At 39.5% G+C, this 27,999-nt stretch overlaps 2 long non-coding RNA genes across 2 annotated transcripts in view; both read right to left on the minus strand.

The window, feature by feature from the left end:
* Nucleotides 1–27,999, minus strand: part of LOC119480625 — a 199,606-nt gene that overhangs the window by 80,256 nt on the left and 91,351 nt on the right. The window lies entirely within an intron of this gene.
* Nucleotides 15,373–27,945, minus strand: LOC119480631. The gene is made up of 3 exons (XR_005204970.1): nt 27,794–27,945; nt 24,143–24,148; nt 15,373–15,415 (listed from the first exon to the last, which is right to left on the minus strand). It is a non-coding gene; the product is annotated as an uncharacterized LOC119480631 (long non-coding RNA).

Consider the following 27,999-nt stretch of genomic DNA (forward strand, 5'->3'; position numbering starts at 1 on the left):
CAGAGGAATCAGGAGTATCACTGAAAAGGAAGAAATGCAGAGAGGAACAAGGAGAAGAGAAAGAAATAGAAATAGTTTCCCTTTCATCGTTCTAAAATTACCTTCTCAAACCACTGATACCTCATTTGGCTAACATGCTACCTCTGTTCGTACACCGTGAATACAACTCCAGTAGCAAATTGCTAAGTTAAGTCTGGATGACAAAGGGAATCAGATCATTGACTCTGCTTTGCCTTTAGCACAGCCTCAGAGAGAAAGAAAGAAAGAGAAAGAAGAAAACTAAGTAAGGTTGAGCAATCTTGATTATTCTTGAATGAGTTGAATGGATAATGAGCACAGAGAAACATTCAATTTGTCATACGCTGGTTGGTCGACTGACTGGCTGCCTGATGGATTGATTGACTGACTTACTGGTTGGCTGGTTTGCTTTCAGTTATTGAATGAGTTATAACTTCTCATGTTTGACTGATATCCCCACAGTAACGCTCCAAACATTACAAGAGTGGCCTGAATAGCACAGCTTCATCTCTGCTCATTACAGCGTAATAAAAACATGGAATGAAGAGATAAACTGTGTGTATTCATCATGTCAGCTGCATTGTGTAACACGTTCATTAGTCATCTTGATGCTTATTGTCTACTGAGGCATTTGGGAGAGATATTTTATCTGCTTGCTTTATGCATACATCACTAATGTCTTGAGACGATCTTCATATTAATTTGTATGACACGCAGAAAATGTCATAATTTTTCTTCATCATACTAATTCTCAGGGCAGATCTAACAATATATTAGTTATTTAAAATGCTCCTGCTGTCAAACCTTCATCATCTTGACCAGAGAGGATGTCTCCAAGCAGAGAAACACAACGATAATCATTACAATAAAGTGAGGAGTAAAGGAGTGAGGATACGCAGGTGTGTGCTGTGTTTTTTTGCCAAACGGGAACACCCACTCAGTGTATTGATTGGTCATTGCAGCTGGTATGATGGAGCTACAGTATAACAGGAACAGGGTGCATTTCATTGTTTTTTTCATTATAAATTGACAATTATTGAAAGTGTTTTTAGAGCTGCAACAAATAGATTAATTATCAACTATTAAATTAATCGCCAACTATTTTGATAATCGATTAATCGTTTTTTTAGAAAGAAAAGTCAAAATTCTCTGATTCCAGCTCCGTAAATGTGAATACTTTCTTTTTTTTTTTTTACTCCTCTATGACAGTAAACTGAATATTTTGGAGTTGTGGACAAAACAAGACATTTGAGGACGTCATCTTGAGCTTTGGGAAACACTGATTGACATTTTTCACCATTTTCTGACATTTTATAGACCAAACAATGAATTGATTAATCCAGAAAATAATCAACAGATTAATCAACAATGAAAATCGGTACTTTTAGGCTTAGTGTATTTAGTATAATCTAAATAAAATTTTTTTTTTACCTTTTTATTATACTGTATACTGATCCTCATTAGCATTAAGGCTACCTTCCATTTATCTCTTTTTGCAAATTTCCCCACTGCGGGACTAATAAAGGCATATCTTATCTTATTTTTGCTGGGGTTTTTTTATTTTTTGAGTGCATCTTGGCTCAATTCAGAAGAATATAACTATTTTCCCCCAAAGCTGCAGAGTACAGGCTTTTTATTTTAACTGTATCGGCTAGACTTCAAAAGAATAGTTTAAATTTTCAACTTCTTTATTGTCACATGAACAACAATTACAGAGAAGCAGTCGTTGGCAATGACAATCTTAGATCTCAGGCTCCCTTCAACAATGCTCATTAAATATGTATAAAAAGAAAATAATGCAAGTCAAAAAATAGACTCCAAGACATAAAATGACACAGAAGTTAAAATATAGGGATAAAATATACATATATGAAATAAAATAATATAAATTATAGACTTATAGACTGTCTATACTCAACAGCCTTTCACGTATCAAATCCATACTTAACATTTACTGTATAGCTCCCCATGTCTTAATCTTCTTTAAACAGGTTTTAATTGTAATTCCCATTCAGTCGGTCAGTCTGTGACACTGGCGGTAGATATATTGGCTAATAGGTTTTAGAGCTGCAGACTTAATTAAAAAATGACATAAATGACACTGGATTGACAATAATGTCCCATTTGACAAATATGTGCCGAAAAATATGATCCCTCCATCCTGACATCTTTTCTTTGCACCCCTCCCTTGTGTCCTGATCGGGGTGAGCTAACTGGAAAGAATCACTGTTTTGATGAAAAGTAAAAAACGGGTTGAGTTGCACCTATATTTACGAAACAACAACACGGAGGCTTCGTAGTCCAAACCAGGAAGGCAAAATGTATTACAAAATTATATTTCTCGTTATAACATTTCACAATAAAAGCCCTAACCAATAATATTCATAGGCGAGTATGTCGCATATTTGTGTTGTTTATTCGTCACGCCCTGGTGTGTAAAGGCCTTTGGATTGCTGAAGCCTCATATTTGCTTCAGCTGTTACCTCTTTTGACAATTAATTTGTGGCCATAGCACAACTATATGACAAGAAATGTGTTCTCTAACAACAAATAAAAATTGCCACAGTTCCCTTTGTTTCTCTGACTGGTCATGTTTCCAGCAGGTTGTCTACACAAAGGTGTCCAATTAATAATTCAGCACCAACTCCAGTTACCAATGAAATAAAACCTACCAAATTACCATGGCAAACATCTAAAAAAAACATAATAATAAAAGCATAATAAAAAAAGAGTTCTGCATTAACATAATAAAACATATAGTTAAACAGCAAACAGTTGCAACTTGCTGTCAAAGGAAATTCTAATGAACTTGTTCACCTTCCTGTCATTAATGCTCTGTGCCACCCTCTCTCCTCGCCTCCCTATTGAAGTCGACTAGAAAGCTCCAGGATATCAGGGGAAAAGTGTGGTGTAATTACTAAGTGATAAAACAGAAACCGCAGTCATTAGAAGGGTGTCTTTCCTCCTCTGTTGCTTTCTCTCATCCAATTTATCCTGCTACAGAAAACACCTTTCAAAGCTGTCGGATCAGGTTTTGCGAAGTCACTTACTGACACCGAGACTGATCACACTAAACTCTCTCTGCTCCATCCAAACCTCTTTTGGTTCACAATATGCATGCAGTCTTGTGCAAACACATACAACAGAAGTAGATGGTTTTGTATAAATCGGTGGGCTACCTCAGGGTCTGAAAAGTGAAGCCTATGTTGAAGTGGTTGCCTTAAACTTGCATTCTTTCTAACAGCCAGCAGGGGGCGACTCCTCTGGTTGCAAAAATAAGTCTGATTGTATAGAAGTCTATGAGAAAATAACCCTACTTCTCACTTGATTGATTACCTCAGTAAACATTGTACACATGAGTTTATTTTCAAGTCTCAATCACTAGTTTCAATTCTTCTTCAGCATAATGTTCATTTAATAAATTATGGTCCCATGTAGAGTCAAATAGACCATAAAGCAGGGTATGCTTTAGGGCATGGCTACCTTGTGATTGACAAGTCGCTACCACATCGTTGTCAGGTCTGGGTGTTGTCTGTGTTTTCGTCTCACAACTTTAACCCTTTCACAGTGTGTTTTCAGTTCATGAAAGTTAATTGTAAGGTTTTGGTCGCCTGAAAATGTTTTATTTAGCATTCGGTTGTACTTAGCTCCACCCTCTCATGTCACTTCTGGTTCCACAAAACCAAGATGGCGACAGCCAAAATGCCGAACTCGAGGCTTCAAAACGGCAGTCCACAAACCAATGGGTGTTGTCACGGTAACTACGTCCTCTTCTTATATATAGTATATGCACTAGATATACACTCGTGATTGACAGGTCGCTGCCATACGTCCACTTCTTATAAACAGTCTACGGTTTAAATGTGTATTGTCATGGGATAAATAAATACCACAAACACACACTGACCCATCTACACACACACACACACACACACACACACACACACACACACACACACACACAGGTACACACCATCAGATTTTTTCTGGTTTCACAGTGCTTGCTTCACTGCTCTTATTCCCACTTGGACAGGTGCTGTTTGACGAACTACCATTTGATGCGAGTTGTGTGGTGTGTGTGGTTGTATGAGAGTGTGTGTGCATGTGTGGGTGTGTTACTCTGGGCCCAGGGTTCCCAGTAACAGTGTGGTTCAGACGAAAGAGCACTGGCTGTTTGATCCCATTGATCTCCTCTTGTTGGCTCAGAGATGTGGAGCCAGCAAGACATCGGATGTGGAGCCTGCACACACACACACACACACACACACACACACACACACACACACACACACACACACACACTCTTTGCCGGATATATCAGTTTACTGATGTACTAAGCTGATTTTAAATGATCAATAAGTCAAAAAGGTACATCATCCTTATAATAATTGCTATGTCTTAAGGTGCCGTCGACTCATCTGAAATGATTTAATTGGGTCTGGGTAATGGATGTCCTTCTTCTCAGCCATGTCCTCCAGCTCCTCCTGCATCCTGAGGTGTTTCCAAGCCTGATGGGATATGTAATGCCTGAACCAGCTCCTTCCAATGTGAAAGACCAGCTCCTCGCCCCGTCCCCGAGGGTGAGCCCAGACACGATGCGATGGAGGCTAAATTCAGCCACTTGTATTTCTAATCTCATTCTTTCAGTCTTCTCCCAGAGCTCATGAACACAGGTGATGGTTGAACATAGACAAGCTGGTAAATTGACAGTCTTGCTTTCAGGCTCAGCTCCCTCTTTACTGCACTGATCCCCTCATATGTGACCAAGACCCTGATCCACTTCCAGCAACAACTCACTCCCAACCCAAAAGGGGCAATGCTGAGTACAATGGTCGATGTAGGGCATATATTTTTTTTATTTACAGCCCTGTTCTTATCATATAAAGTCTATAAAAACTATTTACAATACAAAAACTCAATAAGTTACCTTATATTGAGCTGTAGTGATGGGATATTATGGTAAACTGTGCTCCATTAAAGCAATGACTGTCAGGAACCCTGTCAAAGGATTTCAGTGGCATTAATATGCAGCTCATTATTAATAATTAAGGTCAACCAGCTCCTTGCTAGCAGGCTAATCCCCAAATCTTGCTGATACAGGCCCAGATTCAATGCGATGATGGTTAATCTTACAGTTACAGCATGTTGCCGGCCAATTACGGGCCCATCCCGTCCTCACAATGGGCCCAAAGCTCCAAGATGTAATCTACAGTATGTTTTATGTTTTAACAAGCAAAACTTTAAATTTCTGAAGTATTTACTCATAATTGAGAAGCCCCTTAACTAAAGTTGGTGCCCAGATTTAACTGACGAAGGGCCAAGTCCACTTTTGTCACGCTTTTCTCTCTCTCATATTGCGAGATCATAATGTACACACACATCCACACACACACACAAAGCAACCACATTGCTCACAGAAATGTCTCTCAGGGAAAGCAAACATAACGCGCTGAAGCCACACACTCTTGTTAGACAAACACGCACATGGCTAACAGTTGATACATCCACTCGTTTCCGCTGTCGGTCTCTGTCAACACTCCATGAGACTTAATCAAAATCAAACAGTGTTAAGCCCTCGTCACCCTCTCATCCTCAGACAAGGAAGACGACATTCAATTCCAATTTATTAATTGTCCCGACTGCATAACAATACAGGAGAAAGAATATATTCTGTACTATTCTATTGTAGTGGTAGTGTGGAGGCCCCTTTTAAATATTAATCAATCTTTATCAATCATCATATCATTTTCACATTTTGTGTTTATGCTCAAGATGACGAACAAAGAAGGTAGAATACAACATAGACTGTATATAAGAAGTGGACGTCACCTGTTGGTTTGTGTACTGCAGTTTTGAAGCCTCAAGTTCGACATTTTGGCCATCACCATCTTGTTTTTTTGCAACCAGAATTGACACAAGGGGTGGAGCTAAATACAATTGAACGCTGAATAAGACATTTTCAGGCGACCACAACGTTTAGAATTAACTTTCATGAACTGAATACACACTGTGAAAGGGTTAAAGTTGTAAGACGAAAACTCCCAGATCGGACAACGGCGTTGTAGCTACCTGTCAATCACAAGGTAGCCACGCCCTAAAGCATACCCTGCTACATTATGCTGTAGAAGAAGATTTGAAACTAGCGATAGAGTCAAGGTTACAATGTTTGCTGAGGTAATAAATCAAGTGAGAAGTAGAGTCCTTTTTCTCATACATCAGACCGGCAATACGTCATACAGAATAGGCTCTCATGACCACGCCCCGTTTTGGGGGAAAACAATCCCTTCATAGACGGTAACAGAGTAAACAGAAGAAGTTGAAACATGTCTCCAAACTTCTACTTTAAATAAACCGGTAAAAGTTATAACGCTATGCCGGAGAGTTGCTGTGTAGTTGGTTGCACCAACAATAAATCAAAAAAGCTGATCTCCTATTTGTTCCCCTGCCGTGTCCTAAAAAAGATATAATAGAGTGGCTTTATGGCTCCAAGCTATAGACCAGACCAGCATCGCAGAGGCTGCGCTCCATTTTTTTTGGGGGGGGAACTTGTTGTCACAAGAGAGAGAATAGAAAATTATGAAAAGCTGTTGTGTAGCGGGTTAACCAAGGCTTTCACACTGAGATTTGAGGCACATACGATACGAGAATATTCACTGTCAGTGTGGTAAATCGCTTGTATAACAAGAGATCAATGGATATAAACTTGTTAAAATTACAATCCAAACATACAGTATGTCAAAATGCATTGAAGTCTATGGGATCTTTGGTTTTCTATCCCCCAAAAGGGGGTGCGGCCTTAACTTTTTGCAGAGTATACGTATGTGCCGGTCTGTATTGACTTCTATACAATCAGACTTCTTTTTGCAACCAGAGGAGTCGCCCCCTGCTGGATATTAGAGAGAATGCAAGTTTAAGGCACTTCAGCATTTCATACCTGGAGGCTGCCCACTGGAATAAAAGAATAAGAAAAAACATGAGGATGAATAGAAGCAAAATGAGGATTGAGACCAAAGCTGATAATACTGTAAATATCACACTTGAGGTGACAAAAAAGGTAAGCAGAAAAGCCTAGCCTAAGAAGTGCAAGGAAAGATAGAGTAAGTGGGTTTAAGAAGCAAAGAGTAAACGAGGGAGAGGATTTAAGGGAAAGGACGGCAGGATGATAGCAGCTGAAATGATGGCCACCCATGCGCTCCTCTAATATGAGGCACAAATGGATCTGCCTTTTATCCCAGCAATGCACACACCATCTATAAAGCTCTGTCAAACCAAAGAGGGTAGCTCATTTATGCTGCAAAAAATACGCACCCAGACACACACATACACGCACACGGGTGGCAAGCTCATTTATGCTGCTGTTTATTACCATTATCACCAGATGAGAGGAAGCGAGCAAGAGCCAGGCTGCATTTCGCCCCTTGACGCCTATCATCATCGTCTGAGTCTCAGGTGTTTATCGGGCTGTCACTTCGCAGGAGGCCCAGCAGGCATCCCGACACCCCTTCCTTCATCGTCCCCTCTCTCTTTTGCTCACTGTATCTGTTGCACTCCTTTGTTGTTTCTGTCACTCTCCGTATTCGTTTTTTTCTTCTCTGTTGTGTCATTTTCTTCTTTTCCTTTTACATCTTGGTCTCGTTTTCAAGCCGCCACCACCTCTCCCCGTACCCCCGCTTTTCTTTCTACTTTCTTCATCTTCCCATTTGGTCACCGTGGTGACGACAGCCCTCTTACTTTGCTCAAATGTTTGTTTACAGATCTGTCTATTTTCTGGGTTTGCTCAAGCCGTTTCAAAAGGGGGAAACCGTGCCGTTTAAGCATTTAATGATCTCCGAAACTGTTTTCATCCAGTGGTTTAATCACTCCCCGGTGTATTTTTATCACTCAGGTAAAACATCATGGGTCTAATTTAGGTGTTGCGCTTATCAAAATTCAGCTACTGGGCCATTTTGGTGTCCATTATTTTGAAAGGCAATTACTGCGTGTGATAATTACGTTAATGGACAATTAAGGGAGACTAACTTTATCATGGTATAATTGGGGATCGACTGAGCTTTCTGCATTGGCAGCTATTAGGGGAAAAGCTTGCGCTCGAGGCGGTACACTGTGGCTTCACTTCATTTGAAATCCTGCTTCAAAGGGTTTGACTGTTTTAAATTACTGGTACATCCACAGACATATGTGGGTGAAATACAGAAATAAAGATTTTGTTTTTCTTTCTCTAGTTTAGGCAAAACTCTCTGCATCCAGTATAGCCTATATAAATACTATAATACTTGGAGCTTAAGATCATAAAAATCAAATTGAAACCTTATAGACTATAATGACACATGCTTATCTGCAAAGACTTGCAAAATCAATTTTCTCCATTTAAACAGGAGCTTCTCTTTAGTTTCCATTTAGATTGTGGTTTGTCAGTGGCATCTTTCATTATACATCTGACAGTTATATTGGATGGCTTTTAGGGTAAAACCAGACTCCATTTACACCTTGTGTTAACATGTGTTCTGTATCTGTATATCTTATCCGGAGAATGAAAATCACATGTTAATGCAGATATAAATGCATGCAGAGCCATAGACTGTATACTGTATATAGATGAACGACGCGTCTCCACTTTCTACCACTGTACAAAAGTGAAGCCAAAATATCCTGGATACGGGAGCTGCCATCTTGAGGTTTTTACGTCATTTGGAGCCAGAGTCTGCACAGTAGTGATCGGGGGGGCTGGAGCCGCGGTATAGAGGTCCCGCCCACACATCCACCCGAGCCAATCACGAGCCAAGCACGGCCGCAGCTTGCTAGTGTTAGCCACCTAACTGCTACGTTAGCACCACAGAAGCTGGCTAAAGACACAACAACTAACTATAATATCACTATAACTACACTTATGATCAAATTGACACATGTTCTATTACACAGACTTGTGACGGTTATGGAAAGTTAAAGTTACATCTCCCCTCTCGTACAATTCCCAAGCCTCCGGCTCCGTTCACTCAGAGCAGCTGTCAATCACAGCTGTCAATCATGACGTCTCGCTCCCGTTTTATAGCATCAAATAACTAATTAAAACCAAACTTGTGAGACAAATTAACACTTGAACATACATCAGTGTGATAAAAAAATACCTAAAATGACAAAAAACATCTTTGAGAAAATTTGACTTTGACTTTTTAGTTTGGCCCATGTCCCATCCACTAACATGTTGGGGGCATGATTTATGACCTATACTGCTGCCAGCCACCAGGGGGCGATCCAGATATTTTGGCTTCACTTTTGCGGAGCTGTCATGTCGTCCATCTTTATATACAGTCTATGTGCAAAACACATTGTGACCAGCTCAGCCAGACCACATCTGGGGGTGGTCTCGCAATGTGATCGGATCTCATCCAGATGTGAATAAATGCAATATGTACAGTGTGACCAGTAAAAATCTACTCAGCAACTTGAAAGGTCATCTCATTCAACCTCCATGAGGTGTCGTGCTTTTGACAGGTCGGCTAGCCCGCCGTACTTATTTGCATATTAACATTCAATCACAATGAGGGTAGAATGGAGCTAATGAGAACGCTTATTAATATCAGGTGTTAATATAAAGGCCAGTGGATGGGATGTTATTATCTATATACAGGTCACATGTTAATACCAGGTGTAAATAGGGCTTATGATGTGAGGGAGGTAAAGCCAATAAGTAAGGGATAATGTACAGCTAGCGGGTCATTGTTGTGAAATAAATCCAAACAGGGTCTAGCAACGCCCTGAAAGGGTTTATTTCACAACAATGACCCGCATATTACACAGCTACTTACTGAAGAAATCAATAATTTGATACAAAAACGGTCCTCCAGAGTCTGACATCAGAACTGCGCCCAGTATTCAACACAGCCGTGTAATAAGAATGGAAAAACATATTTTCTCTTGTGTTTGTAATGCAGCACAATGTGGAGAGAAAATCAGTTTGAGCTCCACGATGCTAAATGTACTCTGATAACAGAGTCTGACCCTGATTTCATTTCACACATAATTTATACATGTGTAGTTTTGGGTTACAGCAATTATATGTTGGGTAGTTTCATGTAGTTTCATTAGATATTAAATTAATAACACATATAACCAGGTTGACAGGAACAAGTCTTTTCCTCTTGTGCCATGTTGTTATTTCTCTCGCTTTGTTATTGTCACCTCTGGCTCTTTGTTTCATTAAATGTACCTCCTCTTTCTGTTGGTCTGCTGGTATATATTTCTTCCTGTTTCTGACCCTCTGACTCTCTCTCTCTTTACCTTCAAATCACTTTTCCCTGACCTGTGCCACTATTAATCTCCTTTCTCTCAAGCCATCAAATCCCCATCTCCTCCTTTTTTAATTTTAATGCCTCAACCTCTCCGTCCTCTCTCTTTTCCCTCCTCTCATCCTCACCTTTTCTTGTTCCTTCATTGTTCTTTCTCTTCCTTTCTTCTCTCTCTCTCTCTCTCGTGAAGTTAAAACCCATCTGTCGCTCCTCCTCCTTCCTTTCTCTCTCTCTTTCTTTTCTCTCCTGTCCTTTTCTCCTCCTTCATTTGTTCATTCCCATTGCGTCTCAAAAAGGTATGCGGTTAAGCTCATCTTCATCTCATCTTCTTTTTTACCCTTTCTACATCCTGCAATCCATCTCCCATCCTCTAATCCTCTTCTTTTACGTCTCCATCTGTTCTCCCTCCTTGTTTCCTTTCTCGCTTCCCGTCTCTGTGGGCACCAAGGAGCCCACGTGGGGAACAAGTATTTGCTGCCAGTGTCTCTCCGTTGCTTATCCCTCCACTCTTTCCTTCACGCTCTCCCCAGTCCCAGAGGTTTCACATTCTCGTCTCCCTCTTTCCTTCTCCGTCGCCCCCCTGTCTCCATCCCTCCCCTAACCGTCCTCTCCCCCCTCCCCTCTACTCTCCTTCCCTCTTCATTCCCGCGCTCCCATGGGTGCAGGTGGTAGAGGATGACGCTTGGCTTTGATTGCTGAATGGCTGCAGGCATTCCCGGGGCAGAGAAGCTGTGAAGCTTCAGTCTGCTGGATGTAGTGGTAAATAATCCCGACTGGGGAGAGAGGAACAGAGAGACGCTCTGGAGGGGAAGAAGGAAGGAAGGGAGTGGATGTGTGTTCATGGGTGGGAGTTTTGTGTATGCGTGTATGTATGTGTGTGTATGGGAATTTGGGTTTGGAGGGGAAGTGTTATCACCAATCAACTTTTTGGATGGATTTTTGGCCACATTTTAGTAGAAGAAATGGACATACATCGACACCTACTGAATAAATTCACAATTATATTAATTAATTAACATTATTTAAATGACAGTCTTGACTTTCATTTACTTTGACTGTAATGACATCGGTTGCCTGAAGCATATACGTGAGTATTATTATATATGACAGACCTTTTGTACCTGTACAGTATACACAGTATATAGGCTACAGACTATGGGCTCAGAAATGGTAATGAATTTTTATTCAAACTGTGACACTGCCGTGCTGATTTACATTCAAGCCGCTGCTGTTTGGGACCTACAAACAAATGTTTTATTCATCACTGACTCGCAAGCAAAGTCATCTGAGCGCTAATCAAATGACAGAGAAGAAAAGACTTTAAGGTGACGACATTTCTACTAGTTTAATAGAATATTCACGGGGTGCCTTTTAGGAGGGTGTTGAGCTTTTTTTTAATGAGACACAATGTTTGGAGTTGAGAAGTAGAACTGAATGTCCTTTCAGTTGTGGTGTTACCCTTATGGTCTAAATTAAGAAATAATGTGTGATGTTAAGAATATATTAGCATCAACACAAGTCTCGGTAATTTATTTTGTTACAGACTTATGTATAAACAGGTAGCTTAACGGTAAGCCCTGGTGACTCCAGAAGTCCTGTCTTCATAGTGAAGGAGGTAAAAAAAATACACACTCCAATTCTGAGCTAAATCACATGGTTTCTTTAATGTACTCACCCTTACTTTAAAGGGGACATATCATGAAAAACTTCTTTTTTTTCAGCAGTTGTGCACATACATTTGGGTATCTGGAGTCCCTACCAACCCACAAACTGTGAAATAAGACAACACAGTCAGTTTTTTTGTGGGCTGTAGATCAGAAAACATGTGATTCAACAAGCTATGCAGATTTGGCTCATGCATTATGTCATATGCAGGCTCATTATAAATATATCAACCACGGCTTGAGAACTACCTTTGCAAAGGTGCTCCATTTCTTTCTCGCAGGTCAATCAGAGCAGACTGGGCTTTTCCGCAGGGGTGTCTTAAAGAGACAGGTGCTAAAACAGAACGTTTCAGACAGAGGGTGAATTCAGGTATATTCAGACTGACAGGATGAGAAAAATAATGTTTTCTGAACATTAAAGTATGTAAAAATGTTCTAGTAGAAAGTCAAAATACAAGTATGAACCCGTAAATCTGCATGACATGTTCCGTCTAAAACACGTGGAAAACGCTAGCTGTGCTGTTTTGTTTTTTTTCCAATGTGCTTGGGAGGTTGCGCTCTTGTCGCACCTGCCATTACTAAGCAAACCAAAACCCACGTGCTGCGATGACAATGATGATGAAGTTGCGGTAATTTAACAGGGAGCCTCACTGACTAAACTAAACACAATCAAAACACAGATAAATGCATTTCCAGCGTCGCAAATCCCTCACAGTAGCTTTACCCTCGATTTCTCTGTGTCAATTTGGCTGACCTTTTGACCGGATGTTGTGACGTCCTCGGACAGAAACCAGTAAAATAGTCCGTGGTACAGATGGTAAAGCTCTGGGTAATCCTGCACTAAAATGATCAATTTCTCCTCCATGTATTTACCATAGACTGATATCTACGGAAGAAAGAAAAGATATCTTCCGGCTGTGATTGGTTGTTCCTCGTCACATGACATGAGGTGCGCGCTGCAGCGTTCTAAAAGTTTAATTATTTTTATTTCGGGGCGCAGCTGTCGCAATTCCCTCTGTCCATACTGGCTGTGAAGGGATACCTTCAGAGAGCAACTACACTGTAAGAAATTGTGGACAAAATCCATAATCCTCATTCTGAGCTGAAATGCCTTCTAAAGTTCAGTTTTGTCCAAAATTAAAGTACAAAAATTCCTTCTTTTCTTTTCTGACACCACTGAAGCCTCATAACTCTCCAATCTCTCAACATACATAATAAAGTCTCAATCCTAAAATGGATTGGTTTTCCTTGTGGAAACCAGCTGTTTGTCCCCAAATGGGAAACAATTTCCCATAATGTGACTGTGTTTTGTCACCCCATTATTGATACGAGTGCACACATACACACACTTGCCCTCTTCTTCAAGAATAAAACCTATTAATATTTCAAATGTTATCTTTTTGTTTAGCTTTTCCATTCTTAAATAGTTAATATTGTGACCCCTTTCATTTGGCAACGAGCTCTCTGAGAGTAATATCTTTTATTATGCATCATGTTAAACCCCAGGAGAAGTAACAAACATTTTAATTGGAATACAAAAGTTGTAATATGAGTACAATTAGGATAAAATGTGTGATTGCATTTCAAACATTAAAAAGATGTCATGCTTTACATAAAGAATTCACTAAAGAGCCTTTTGATTGTATTATTGGCCATTAATAAATAAATCAAAGCTCTTTTAAAGTCCACAATCCTCTACGGCGTATTGGCATAAACATAGTTACCATAATGAAGGAATATATTAAATATATTTTGATATATTAAAATATATGCATATCCAAAAACTACATTTTTGCAACTTTAAAAGTACAAAAATTAAATGTAGTGACACAAGATAGAATCTATAATGATCACCCTGATCATTATATTGTATTTATGCACTACAGTACATGCTGATGATGTTGTAATCTGTATAAATATTGGCTTAAAAATCACAGTATGCAAAACTCAATCATATTTGCCCGGAGAAATACATGACACGGCTCGCTCTACAGCTCTATTGCTCAATCAGTACAAGGGATCAGCCAAAGTAGTTTTCAAGAGGATTTTCAAGAGCAAAACAAACTGCCAGCTCAATCTTCTGCTAAATTTACTGAAGCTGTTTAGGTGAAAAGGGAGTTCACTGGTCCTCTCGATCTGAAGAAAAAAAGCCTCTTGTTTTGGCATTTCTGAAAAAGGTTTAACAAGAGCGTGCGCAAAATAAAATCTAAGGATAAGTCATACTCAGAGATTTACCTTTCAGGAGAATTGGAGATTATGATATAAAGCGTTTTAAAGTTCTTACTAAATGAGGGTGACTTCTTTGACTATTGAGTGGCAACTGACAGCAGGGTCACTAAAACGCAAAAGATATATCTTCAAGCGATGCCTTGACATTTTGAACTGCTGTCTATGATGTTTCCTCACAAGCTATTGCCACAAGGAAGTGAAGTGTCTGTTTAAGCACTTCAGCATGCTACACTTAGCTGCTTTCACAGAGGATCGCTATTGTTATAGGTTTTAGAAGGTCAGTATTGTTAGAGCAACTTATGAAAGTTGAACGACAACTTGCGAAAAGGTGTTTATTAAGAAAATGTAACCCAACAAGTGCTCTTGATCAGTGCAGGATTGTTGACATAGATGTTGACCTGATACAACCGTCAAGTGATCACAATTTCTGATTTCATTATCCCCCATAAAGTGTTGCAGAGTATTTGTTTCTAACCTTTATGTATCCGTTATATGTAATATGAATGTGAATTAATACATTTTTGTATTGGATGAGAATTTAACATGGTTTTGGGATAGCTAGTAGCAAGGTAGAGCAGTTTTCAGAGCATTTACACCAGCACAAATACAAATCTATCCAAGCTAAAGAGTTGTATATGAAGATGACTCACTTGCAGATGTTATCCTGGCACTAGGGCTGGAACGATTCACCTATCTCCCGATTCGATACTATCACAATACTTGGGTGCCGATTCCATATGTATTGCAATTTTCAAGTATTGCGATTCAATATTAAGATATATTGATATTTTTGTTAACTTCTTTAACACTAGACCATGGGAAAAAGTTGAATCATATACTTCTAGGAACTTTTCTTCAGAAAATATCTAAATTAATACAGTAAAAATGTTTGATTTTCAGCATGTATGTAGTTGAAGATGTCCTGAAGTAAAATATATCAGTCATTATCAGGCATTATTTATTAATACATTTCCCTCACAAATTAGTGGTATTTAAATTTACGGTTTAGTATGTAATGTTTTATACTTCTGGTGAATACAATCCATCAATCTTATTTCCATATATGTATTTTGTATATACAGTTCCCTTTGTTAACACCTTGTTTTGAAAACCGGACATAGTCATACGTGTATACTTCCGCTAACTTTGCCAAGTCCATCGCTAGCTCTCCCCGTTAGCTCCGTTCTCTTTATACATCCATGGTCAGCTCCATCGGGGCTGTTTGAATGTATTTAACATAAATGCCAGTATATGGGTGCTCTACAGTTGTAGCATCGGCCGATTTGACCACGGAGATGAGAGTGACGGCTGGCTTGACCGTGCGTTACCAAAATAAGATGACGTTTCCTGTCCAGGTTAGCATGCAGCTTTACCCATGATGTCTAGCTCTGCTTTTCCTGGCAATGTGTGAAGCCCAAAGTGTTTCCATACTTTACTGTATGTGTAGTGTTTACCACGTTGGGTTTAAAATGTGAGGGTGCAGGTTGAATCCACGTGGACCCTTAGCCGTTTTCTACTTTCTTGTTCCGGCTCGCTGCAGCCAGCTGCATTTTGTTTTGATGACAGATACGGAACGGATATGACGCCACGTTAATCTGACTACAAGAATAAAAGTGGTAAATTCCTTCTACCTCCACATAGACTCAAATGAAGCAAATATATTGATTCTGCCATTAAAAAATAAATTTCAAAATCGTGATACATAGGTGAATACATTTTTTTCCCCACCCCTACCTGGCACCACCTCTCCATTTGACAGACAAATCTCAGCGCACCTGGGATTTATGCACTTTAAAGTCAAGCTGGACAAAATACATCTAAATGCGGATATTACCTACAGTAGGCTAACTGTCGCTATGCTTAAGCACAATGTACACAACCCATCGGCTTTCAAGACTGTTTTTAAAGCTTTTATTTTATCGCACATACAAAAAATGCAAGGCGACTCATACACAATGTTGACTAATGAGAAGAACTCCCCTGTAATCGTTTAGGTGAGTGATGATTCATCCATTTTCTCTCCGTTTTGCTCAAAGTGGCCATTTGACGGAGCTTTTCTCCAGACAGAAGATAATAGGCTCTCTGTATGCTCCCTGAGCGCAGTGATTCATATATGGGCCAGCTGAGAGCAGTCCTGAAATCACCTATTGGTTCTTCTAAGCAGTGTGAAGGGCAAATACCACGTAAAGGATTTATAAGCACAAAAGACACATTGTTCTTGTAAGACTGGTAGGTAATGACTGTTTTCATTACAGACTAATTTTGTAAATTATTTTCTTGATTAATCATTGAGTTTATAAAAAATCAGAACATAACTTAATTATTTCCCGCAGCCGAATGAACCAAAATATATTCAGTTTACTATATATGACAAATTATTAAAGTGAATAAGCTGGAACAAGAGAGAGTTTGTAATTTTTGCTTTAAAAATTATTGAATCAAATAGTCAATTATCAAAATTGTTGCAGATTCATTTTCTGCCAATCAACTTATTGATCAATCAACTAATTGTCGCAGCTCTAGTAAGGGCAGTTTGGATCTGTGGTCCTGAACTTTTTTTTCCTTTTGATGGATTAAAATATGGGATGGATTGTTTTCATCCGATACCGATATCCAATAATTAGCTGCTTCTCACGGCCGATACAATACAATAACCGTTAATTTCATATTTTTGTATTCTAAAAAGAAGTTCATAACCTGTAGTTTATTTTGCACAGCTGAGGGTAAGAAAGGCTAAGATGTAGTGAGCAAAGACGGATGATTTAATATTCTATAGCGCTGACATTACCACATCTAACTGACATCACTATTGTTAACACAACAAAAACAAAGAAAAGTTCTGACTCTTCAAAAGTACATTTATTTTTTATAGTATAAGTATATCAAAAAAAGTTGTATTGCAAATTGCAACCGCGTTGCCTTCCTCTGAAACTTTGAAAAAAAGAATCTGGTAAAACTTACCAAAACTTTTACTTGAACCCTCCCTGAAATCAAACAAAACTATAATCCCACACCAAAATTCACTCCAGGAAAAAGACAGATGTTCATTAAAGAGGTAACGCGTCACTCTTAGCTCTAGTTTATTAATACTAATGCCTCAAATCTCTTGCCGTGGCAATGATTGGCACGACACAGCATCCTCATTTCCCCCTGCATCACCACAGACGGAGATTCAAAGAAACCCAGCAGCCACAAGAGTACAGGAAGGGTCATCAGATGAGTCACGGCTGGCATCTCATCAGCTCACACAAACATCAACTCTGCTTCGTCAGAGGCAGAAAAGGTCACACAAAACAACATCAAGAGGCTTCTCTCACGTCCATGTTTCTTCCACCCCTCTACTATCTTTTGATTTTGACTGAAAAAGACCTCCTCAGCTACCTTGTGACTGTTTGGAGCCATCTGTCTACTACTCAAACACCCCAGGATTTCCTCAGGCTGATGCTTTGGTTCTTGGACGTCACCTCTTTCCCCTTCTACACTCACTTTTACAACTTTTGCCTCTTTTTCCTTGTTTAGTGCTTCTCAGTACCTTATGATGTTGTTGTTGTAAGTTGAAGTAAATAAGGGATAATGTACGGCGGGCCAGTCATTGTTGTGAAAGAATCCCCAACGGGTCAAAGCTGTTCTGCAATCACCTGCCACAATCAATCTTTACATTCTGCATTTCTGTATTCTTTTATTTCTTTAGGCGGTGTATAAACGTGATTCACACGTGAGGTCGTATTTATTTTTAAACGTGGGACAATTTTAGACGAAGAACAGGGACTTGGTAAGCAAAGGCCTACTCAGGACAAGTCTGGTGTCTCCTCCCTCCACAAAATTTTACAAATACAGTTAAATGGATGGGATCAAAAACAAGGAGCACCAATGAGAATCAAACAGTTATAGATTTTGACATCTGAGTGTAAATTACTTGAATGCTGTTGAGTAAATTAGAATCAACTGGTAACATTATGACTATAGAAGTAAGTCCAAATAACTCGTAAGAGGCCAGTAAACTCCGTCGAAAGTGCTTTTCGGATGGTCGAATAGCTACGGAAACCTAAACTTAAACTTTAAAACTTAAACTTTATTACAATCATCATATACATACAGATATATACATGAAATTTGACCTCTGCATTTAACCTATCCTTAGGAGCAGTGAGATGCTGTAAAGCGCCCGGGGAGCTACTTAGGGTTCATTGTCACGCTCAAGGACACTTCGACATGCAGACAGTAGGAACCGAGGATCGAAACGCCACTCCACCCACACCTTTCTGTAACTTTACAAAACTTTCCTTCACACCCACTTCACGCCACGATCGGCCAGCTATGCGGAGGTAAGGAAGGAGCCACGGTTTGAACTCTATTTTTTTTATATTTGTTACACAATTATTTGGGAACAACCAAGTGCAACACTAAGAATGCCTTCCAGTAGAGACTGTCTGTGCACCGTCTCTGTATTTAAACAATATCACATGTCCCCCCTCACTCTGCCTTCAAGTTCGGAACAACTATAAACACGTTTTAGTGCCGACATGGCTAGAAAGCACATATTTTTTGACTTTCAACCAACTGAACTGAATCTTGAATCTTAAAACCTACAATTAGCCGGTGCAGCTATGGAGTGCATTTACACTCCCTCATCCCTGAAGGTGTAAAAAGGAGTGAGCAACTGCTAGATTACCTCTTGGATGAAAAAATGCTTCCTGCCTCCTACTGGAAAAAAAGTAATGATATCATATAGTTTTATGGTTCTGGGTGTTTTAACACCATAATGTCATTCACTCCCAATGGGTAACTTCTACTCCTTGCTGACAGTATGTATAGGAAGCTTCATAAATAAATAACGTCCAACTTGATTCTGAGACACTTGCTGAATATAATAATATGCATTCATTCATGGTATATGCATATTTCATTACATTACTGCATATTTTGGGTCAGGGTTCTGCATGCATGCTGTGAACAGATTAAATTGCACGTGCACGCATCTACGCACACAACATATTATTTGATCTCAAAACCAACTCACAACGGTGAAGTAGTATATCTCCATGTGTTTCACTGATAAAATATACCTTTGTTGAAACTACCTGCTTTCTAAGTCTGTATTCGTGCTCTTCTCTTCTGTATTCTGCATCTGTACTCTCTCCTCCACCTTCACCGCTGTCACAAGCCATTTTCCACCCATAGGAACTATTAATGTGTGAATGTTATTGTCCTGGCTTCTGTTCAGCTCATCCACTCACAGCTGCCTGAGCCACCTGATGATCAATCCGCAAACAGTGGTTTTACAGGCAACTGTAAAAGTAGTACATTTATCATGCCTAAGGCAGTGTTAATCTAGGATTAGTCTCGTATAGCCAGACCTATCTCCACAGTGCTGTGTGCTATGTGCTAAAGAAATGTCTGGCTCAACACATTATCATACTGGTATATAGAGTTGTTCCAATACCGATACCAGTATTGGAAATGCTTCCAATACTGCCCAAAATTTGAGATCAGGTATCGGCGAGTACGCCAGTCTATGCCACGATCCGATATCATAATTTGTTAACCCAGAAAAAAATCAAATTGTTGAACCGGACAACAATTCTTCTTCGCCGCTCCAAAACAGTCGCCTTCACTGTGCTGTCGCCCTGGATGTATCATGGCTGCCACTGGCAAATACTGTGTTAGAGCAGCAAAGAAGAACTGATTGCAGGTAGTTTGTCGCGTGACAGTAGCAAACAACAACAGTGCGGTGCTAGTGGAGAGTGTAACGGTAACGGTAGTCAATATTTCACAGTGGAAAATCCAACAAGTTAAACGGTGACATGTACAATATGTAAGGCTTTTGTTTCGAGGGTTGGCACTAGTGTTGCCCCTTTCAACTCCAGCAATCTTATAAAACACTTGAAGAAGCATCACGCGAAAGAGCACGATGACTTCACCAAGGCAAAGGTGGAAAATAAAAAGACGAACCGCGGCAGCAAACACTGTAAACCGCATTCTAATGAGAAGATAAATTCCACAAAATGAAGAGGTTTTAAAGAAGAGTGCAAGAGGCCTAGCTTTACACCCATACTATTATCCTTTAATCAGAATATCAAAGGAAGACCTATTTTGTCATTTATGAGGACTCCTAATTCAATATGTGCTCCTTCTAGTGCTTTTAAAAATGAACTAATCGTCAATGGCTGCATTTGCCACAAACTCTGACTTCACCAAACAAAATCAGCAGCTTCTTCATTTGCAATGTTTGACAAGTTCCACTTCACATGTTGAAATGAGGGCAATTCAGCTTAGTGCTGCAATTACACTAAATAGCTATGTTATATTGTATCACAGTATCGTCCATGTCAATCGGTAATTCACCTTTTACATTGTTGGCTTCATCTGCAGGAATTCAGCCTGGAATTTCTGCTTTTTTTGGGTCCACATCATTAAATTTATGGTTGTTTTGCAAGAATGTGTAGATCAGTTTTGATGTATTTTGGGTCATCTAATTTAGAAAATAGGGTTCCTTAGCAATAATATATACATAAATCAAATGATAAATTGACCAGGCGTCTATGTTAATAAAAATATTTTGTATTGAATGTTCGAAACATTAACAGTGAACCTGTTTTTCATGGAATTAGCAATGAAACAGTGCGGATCTTTTCTCTGTGAGGCTAATATGGGTCATAACTGTATCCCTTTCAAAATGAGTTCATTCCGTGCATTTTATTATCAAAATGTCATTGCAGGTCTTTTTTTAAATGTTTTTTTGAAGGTTGTATTAGATGGGCAGCATCAGGATGAAATTATTTCATAAAAGGAACTTTTCAGTACTTTTATGCCAGTGTCTAAGCTTTCTGGGACACAGTGTATTATCAAACCTCATTCATCTGGAACACAATTACGAAAAAATGATGAAAAGTACGTCATAATCCTACATGACTCAGGTCAATGAATGACATGATGTACACAATCAAAATGTTCCCTTTCTGTCCAATTATTGGTAAAAAAAGCTTTTAGCAAATAAACTCACGTACACAATTTGTAGTTTTGAACATATGATGATGCGTACCCACCCACATACACTCACTCACTCTGCTGGCTGGTTTGTTCCTCTTCCTTGTAAAAGTATTCTGTCAAACAGTTTGTCCTGAAACAAGCCACCAAGGAGAATGAAACGTGATGATGTTCGATTTTTACTTTCTATAACAACCAGCTCGACGTCATAATAGCTGCTCAGATTCTGACCAGGACACGGACCCAAACATAAAATTACATAAAAACTGGGCCCCGAAGGTAATTCGATCCAAAATGGAGTTTTTACGGTGTAATGTGGCTTTATGGTTGTGAGCTGCCATTAATTTTCATTGCCAACAACCATTTGAAGGCACTTTAGTTTTCAAATTTAACATGCCAGTGGCCCAGTTGGGTTGGGTGAGCAGGGTGTGTGCAACGTCGTGAGAGAAGTGACCATTTTGAGCGGCTCAGTCATTAATTCAAGGCGGTGACTCGCTCTTGCTCTGGTGAATTGTGAATGAGAGACTTAACAAATCATATGAAGGAAACTGTCTTGTCAGTAGTGTGTAGGCCTGGTAAAACTAGCAGAATCTGCATTTGTGCACAAGTCATAAATTTACTCTGTTAATCTTTTACAAAAGCAAATTAAAGAGAGACCATTCTGAAAAACGAGTCAAACTTTCCATTTACATCTTTGTGCACAGTGAGAACTGTCGCTGTAAAGCCTACAGCAGAGACAGAAGGATTTATGAGGCAGCAGCGAGCTGTAGAGTCGCTTTATTAGCTGGCAGACATCTTTTGTGGGCAGGTGCTCAGCCGTGTTTTTACTGCCATTGCTCTCCTCCTCCTGCTCCTCCTCCTCCTCCTCAATCTCTCATCATTCTGGCAAACCTTTGAGTCCTCGTCAAGGACGATGGTAAGTTTCTCTTATTTGTGTGTACACACACACACACACACACACGAAAGGGATGCAAAAGATGCTTTCTGATTCATGTTGACTTTCATCAAGGCTGTGTTTCTAAAAGAAATAAAAGACTAGAGACACAAAGTCAGGCCAAATGCAACCAGTTTCTCACAAAGATACAGAGTTGTTGAGTCACAGATGTTGACTCACTCGGAATGTACGTAGGTGAGTCTGTTTTAAGCCCCTGTGACACATGAAGCGCACAGTTTCTTTATCTGTCCTTTGAGGGCCTGTGCTGTACAATTACAATATCACTTCTGTTTCTAGTTGTCCCTGAGACTAAGAAGTGATGTGGAATAGGGGTGAAAGAAAATGTTGATACACATGAGTATTGCGATATTATATTTTGTGATACTGTATCGATTCCCCAAAACACTTTATCAATTTTTAATTAATGTCTTAAACATCCGCCGGCCCACCGTCGGGCCGCTATTCGATCTTCTGAGGCTGTAGCAGGCTCAGTTTTAAAGCTAGAGTGAAGATACTGGCTGAACAGTATTCTCCTATTGTATATGTAACTATTCCTCTAAACTTTGATTTCCATTTGGATTGCCATTGGATGTACTATCAAATGTACCATTACTACAGAAAGAAACCACTGTGGTTGCTTAGAAACACCGATCTATTTCTAATTTGTAGTCTGAGCTAGCTGAGGTAATGCTAAATCACAAAGGGGATGTCATAATACTGCCATAACTAAATCTTAAATGACTCAGCATTGGCATTCTGTAATTCAAATCATGCATTTTATTTAATGATGAAAGAAAGGTGTACATAAAGTTGTCTTTCAGCACTGTTCACTTAATTAAGGGGACACTTTTAAAAGGAAATTAAGATGAGATGAACTGTAAATAGTAAATCACGGAGCTAAAACTTTATACTCGGAGAAGCAGTAAGGACACTCATCACCCTATTAGTTTATTGCCTTATCTGTAGGGTAATTTAAACCAATTGCTTCAGGTCCAAAGCTGTCACCCTCTGTGAGGAGGTTTTGCTTGCCAAATGAGGTGGTAGGTGCTACTGTACACTTTCAATTGTCTGTGGACAAGCAGCAATATAAGAGTTACGACTCCTCTTGGTGGGTCAGCGTCTCAGTCGAAGTTAGTTGAAATGTTTATGGTCCCAAAGAGACTTTTCCTTGCACACCTAATGAGCTCGCAGAATAATGAACACAGTTCAATAATAAGTAGCAAGAGAAGAAAAAAAACTGACAAATTGACATATTTTTCATTACTTTCTACTTAAGCTGATTGATGGATGGCATCATGTAGCACTAGTGAGAAGTGGGAGAGAGAGAGAAGACACTAGATTGACTTTGGCTTTTGATTCTTTAATGAACAGCATCGTCTTTAATGAAATCACACTACACAAACAGTAAAAACATTATTTATAGTGTTGGCAGGCCTCAAAGGTGCAGCTGAAACCTTAATAATGTTTTGTCAGAACTTCTTCTCCAACCAGTGACGTACTATGATGTACATCTCCTACCCTACCACACACAGACTAGGCCTGTGTTTTGGCTAGAATCTGGAGATACGATACATATCATGATACACCGGTAATGATTCAATATATTGCGATATATTTAGATTTTTTAATACAATTTTAGGAAAACTCTCATGGTATAAAGAACCCATAGAACCAGGTCAGAGGTCAAGGGACCCCTTTGAAAATGGCTATGACAGTTTTTCCTCAACAAAATTTAGTGTACATTTGGGAGCGTTATTTAGCTTCCTTCGCAACAAGCTTGTATGACATGGTTGGTACCAATGGATTCCTTAGGTTTTTCTAGTTTCATGTAATACCAGAGCCTTCACTCAAGCTTTAAAACCCGCTACAACCTCTGAAAGACTGAGAGAATGGCGGCCGTGGAGGACCACTGAATAATTAATTACAACAAGCTAAGAATGTGAAATGACCTTAAAATCATATAAATTATAAAATGACAAAAATTAAATATGATAAGAATTCAAGGTTCACTTACTTGGCTATACCCAAAACTTTCAGCTATATCCCACAGCCTTCTTCAGCAAGTGGGCGTGCTCATGTGTCAGGTAACTAGGGCTTCCCCCTCTTAGTCGACTAATCAGACATTTTGGTCTTAGTCTACCAAGATTTCTTTAGTCGATTGGTCATTTTTTTAAGGCTTTTTTCATACTGAAAGACTTCTTATGAAACTTGTGAGCACATATCTGGTAAAAACAAGAGATAAAGTGGTGCTTTTGTGTGATTCTTTTTTGGAAAAACTCTGTTTTAGAGATCTGTTGATTAAATCAACGAAGCGATTAGTTGACAAAGTCGTATAAGTGTAAGTCAAATGAGAATTCCGTTGGTCGAGTAAAGCCATAGAGGCAACCAGCAGTCAGTGGCCATATGGAGCTCAAAATGTCTATTCACATCCAGCTCCAGAGACGGACTGAAACAGACATGATTTCCTTCCCATACTGTATGCGACCAACTGTTACCACTTGACCAAAGTACTTTACTGACACCAGGATACGGCCGAAAGCTTTGGCCATAGTGAACCACAAATTTAGCATATTTTGTCAGAAATGTGTTTCCAAGGTCAAGAATGAACCTCCATGCACATTAATAAAAACTAATAACAGGTAAGTTAAATAGTTTTAGTGGTCCATCATTACCAGTTCAGTTGTGAACCCTGTACTGTCTCTTGTCCTCCACCGTTTATATTACATTATGCAAAAGCCGAGCATAACATTTTGGCATGCAAAGGCCATCCCTCGTTCAGCATTGCAGGACAGAAGCGCTCACTTTGTTCCTGCTGGTCAACAAAATAGCTAATAGCCTTGACCAAAGAATTCACAAACACAAACAGCTTTTTGATGGGCTGAACACACAGGCAGGAAGGGACAACCACAAAAAACTAGAGACTCCTGCAGCATGGCACACAAGGCAGTGAGCAATTAAGACAGCACAAAGATGATTTCTATGAAGTCCTCTGTTGGAGGTACAACAAGAGGACATATTTATCAAACAGACGTCAGAAAATGATGCATTGATTTGAGGTTTTAAGAAATTGTCTTGCTTAATGTTCGCTGGTAAGATGTGAGAGAAGCAAACTTCCCTCTTTTGTTCACAAAGTTTCCAAAAGTGCTCTGCTGGGCCAGTATGAGAACCTGCTAAGACATTACAAGCCTTCTTGTGTCACCTTCCCCTGTCTGGTCCTTGTAAACCACGCAAGGATGTGTTAGCCAAATGGGCCCCAACGGCTGTCTCTGGGGGGTCAGTTTGCTAAGTAGTAAACCTGTGTTCTGTCAGGTGTCATTAACGTCCAGCGGGACTGTGAGGAGACCTGTCACGACTACGAGTAATGGATGTCTTCTCCGCTGATTGCTAGCAGGGATGGAGTCAGCACAACCAGCAAATTAGAAGTGACATCTTGATGGAGGCAAAGCAGGAGGCGCAGCTGGGCACACAGGTTTTAGATGGAGGAAGGAGGAAGCTCGGAAAGTAGAGGAAAATAAGGAGAAGAGATAAAAGGAGGAGAGAGGTGGATCCAAACGCAGGCAGAGTACATCAGAGACTCTTTCAAAGGATTGATAAATAGTGAAGCCTATATACTAGGGCTGGGACGATACATTTATCTCCCAATCCGATACTATCGCAATACTTGGATGTAATTCTAAATGTATTGCGATTTTTAAGTATTGTGATTCTACAAGTTTGCAATTGGATATTATGATTTATTGCGATTTTGTTAACTTTTTTAACACTAGACCATGGGAAAAAGTTGAATCATACACTAGTCTTTTACTTTGGAAAATATCTAAATTGATAAATTAAAATGTTTGATTTTCAGCATGTATGTATTCAGAGATGTCTTAAAGTCAAATATATCAGTCATTGTCAGGAATTATTTATTATGTTTTTTTCCAGCAACCCAAAAATCAACCCCTATGATAACATACTATGCCATTTTAATATTTTCTCTTTCAAACAAAGGACATCTTGAGCATTGACACCAGAGGGCTGTCCAGCACAGTCTCCTCTGTTCTCCTTGAGCAGCCGGGGTCGAGTGCTTTGCTCGGAGTTGACATGAAAGTTGCCTTTAAATGGATGACAGGCAGACATAATGAAACTGTGGCACAATTGATGTCATCCTTGAAATGATAAGTTTGTTGTGATGCTCTTGTGAGAACATGAGAAATATCTTTTGTACTATCAGGTTCATTACACACTATCATCAGTGTTGGAGGGCGGCAACAGCGCCGCATTGGGCAAAGGATTACTGTAGCGTCGCCGCAGCATCAACAACCGACCGAGCAACAATCACAGCAACATCCTCAATCACTTCGGGCTATGTAATAACACACAGAGCTAACAACATCATGGGAATCGCCTCGTGTCACTCAGCAGCCTCGGGGTGAGATGAGCACAGGAGCTGACATTATGAAATGGATTAGATTTGAGACCAATTAAAAATGAATTGCTCGAAATGAGCGCTGACCCTCGCCGAATTGGATGCCAGTGATCTCATTAGGCTGGTCTCTCACTCAGCGAGCCAGCAGCTGGAGAACAGGCCCGCCTGACACACTGTCAGCGAGGGAGAAAACCCAAAGGGCTGCTGCCTGCAATGGGCTGAGAATCATGTCTCCTCAAGACATGTGGCATGTGTGAGACATACTGTGTGTGCTTTTGTATGTGTTTCTTTTTTCCTGTCTGCGTGGATTTACCCTTGTGCGACTGTGCATGACAATGTGTGCTTAAGTGTGTGTAAATGTGCTCCCTGTCTGTGCACCTCTGCATGAGTGTTAAAGAATTATATGTAATTTGTGTATAAAGCTATGTGTGCAGTCAGTAGCTTGTGTACATAATATACATAGTTGTTTACAGCTTTGTTGAAATATGTTTTAAACATATAGGTATGCATCTACCTAACTGCATTTATGAGCATTTATCAATTTGCACAACCTAAATACCATGATAAATAAAACAAAAAAAAGCCAAAGTATTTACAAAAAGGGGCACAGTACAAGGAGACAAATGCATTTATTAAAATAAATGTTTTGCTAGATGTTTCAAAACAACAGAGCTACATCCCATGATGAAATATATGTATAAACTTAAAGCTGAACCAGATATACCTATCTTCCGATTCAATACTATCACGATACTTGGGTGCCGATTTGATCGGTATTGCGATTCTACAAGTATTGCGATTAGATATTATGATTTATTGCGATTTTTGTTAACTTTTTTTTAACACTAGATCATGGGAAAAAGTTGAATCATACACTTCTAGGGACATTAATTTGAAAAATATCTAAATTAATATATTGTATTGTTTGATTGTCAGCACGTACGTAGTCAGAGATGTCCTGAAGTCACATATATCAGTAATTGTCAGGCATTATTTATTACATTTTTTCCAGCAACCCAAAAATCAAAGAATAAATACATTTCTCTCACAAATTAGTGGTATTTTCTTTTTGATTTATAAGGGACATGTCATGTTTTATACTTCTGGTAAATATAATCCAATCAATCTTATTTCGATATATGTATTTTGTATATACAGTTCCCTTTGTTAACACCTTATTTTGAAAACCGGACGTAGTCACACGTGAATACTTCCGCTAACGTCACCGAGTCCGTTGCTAGCTCTGCCGTCAGCTCCGTTTGACTGTATTTAACATAAATGTCAGTATATCGGTGCGCTACAGTTGTATCGTTGGCTTATTTGACCACGGAGATGCGAGTGACGGCTGGCTTGATCGCACGTTACCGCAATACGATAACGTTTCCTGTCCATGTCAGAGTTAGCATGCAGCTTTAGCCATGATGTCTTGCTCTGCTTTTCCTGGTAATGTGTGAAACCCAAAGTGTTTCC

The sequence above is a fragment of the Sebastes umbrosus genome, chromosome 2, assembly GCF_015220745.1.
Source record: "Sebastes umbrosus isolate fSebUmb1 chromosome 2, fSebUmb1.pri, whole genome shotgun sequence".
Classification (NCBI taxonomy): domain Eukaryota; kingdom Metazoa; phylum Chordata; class Actinopteri; order Perciformes; family Sebastidae; genus Sebastes; species Sebastes umbrosus.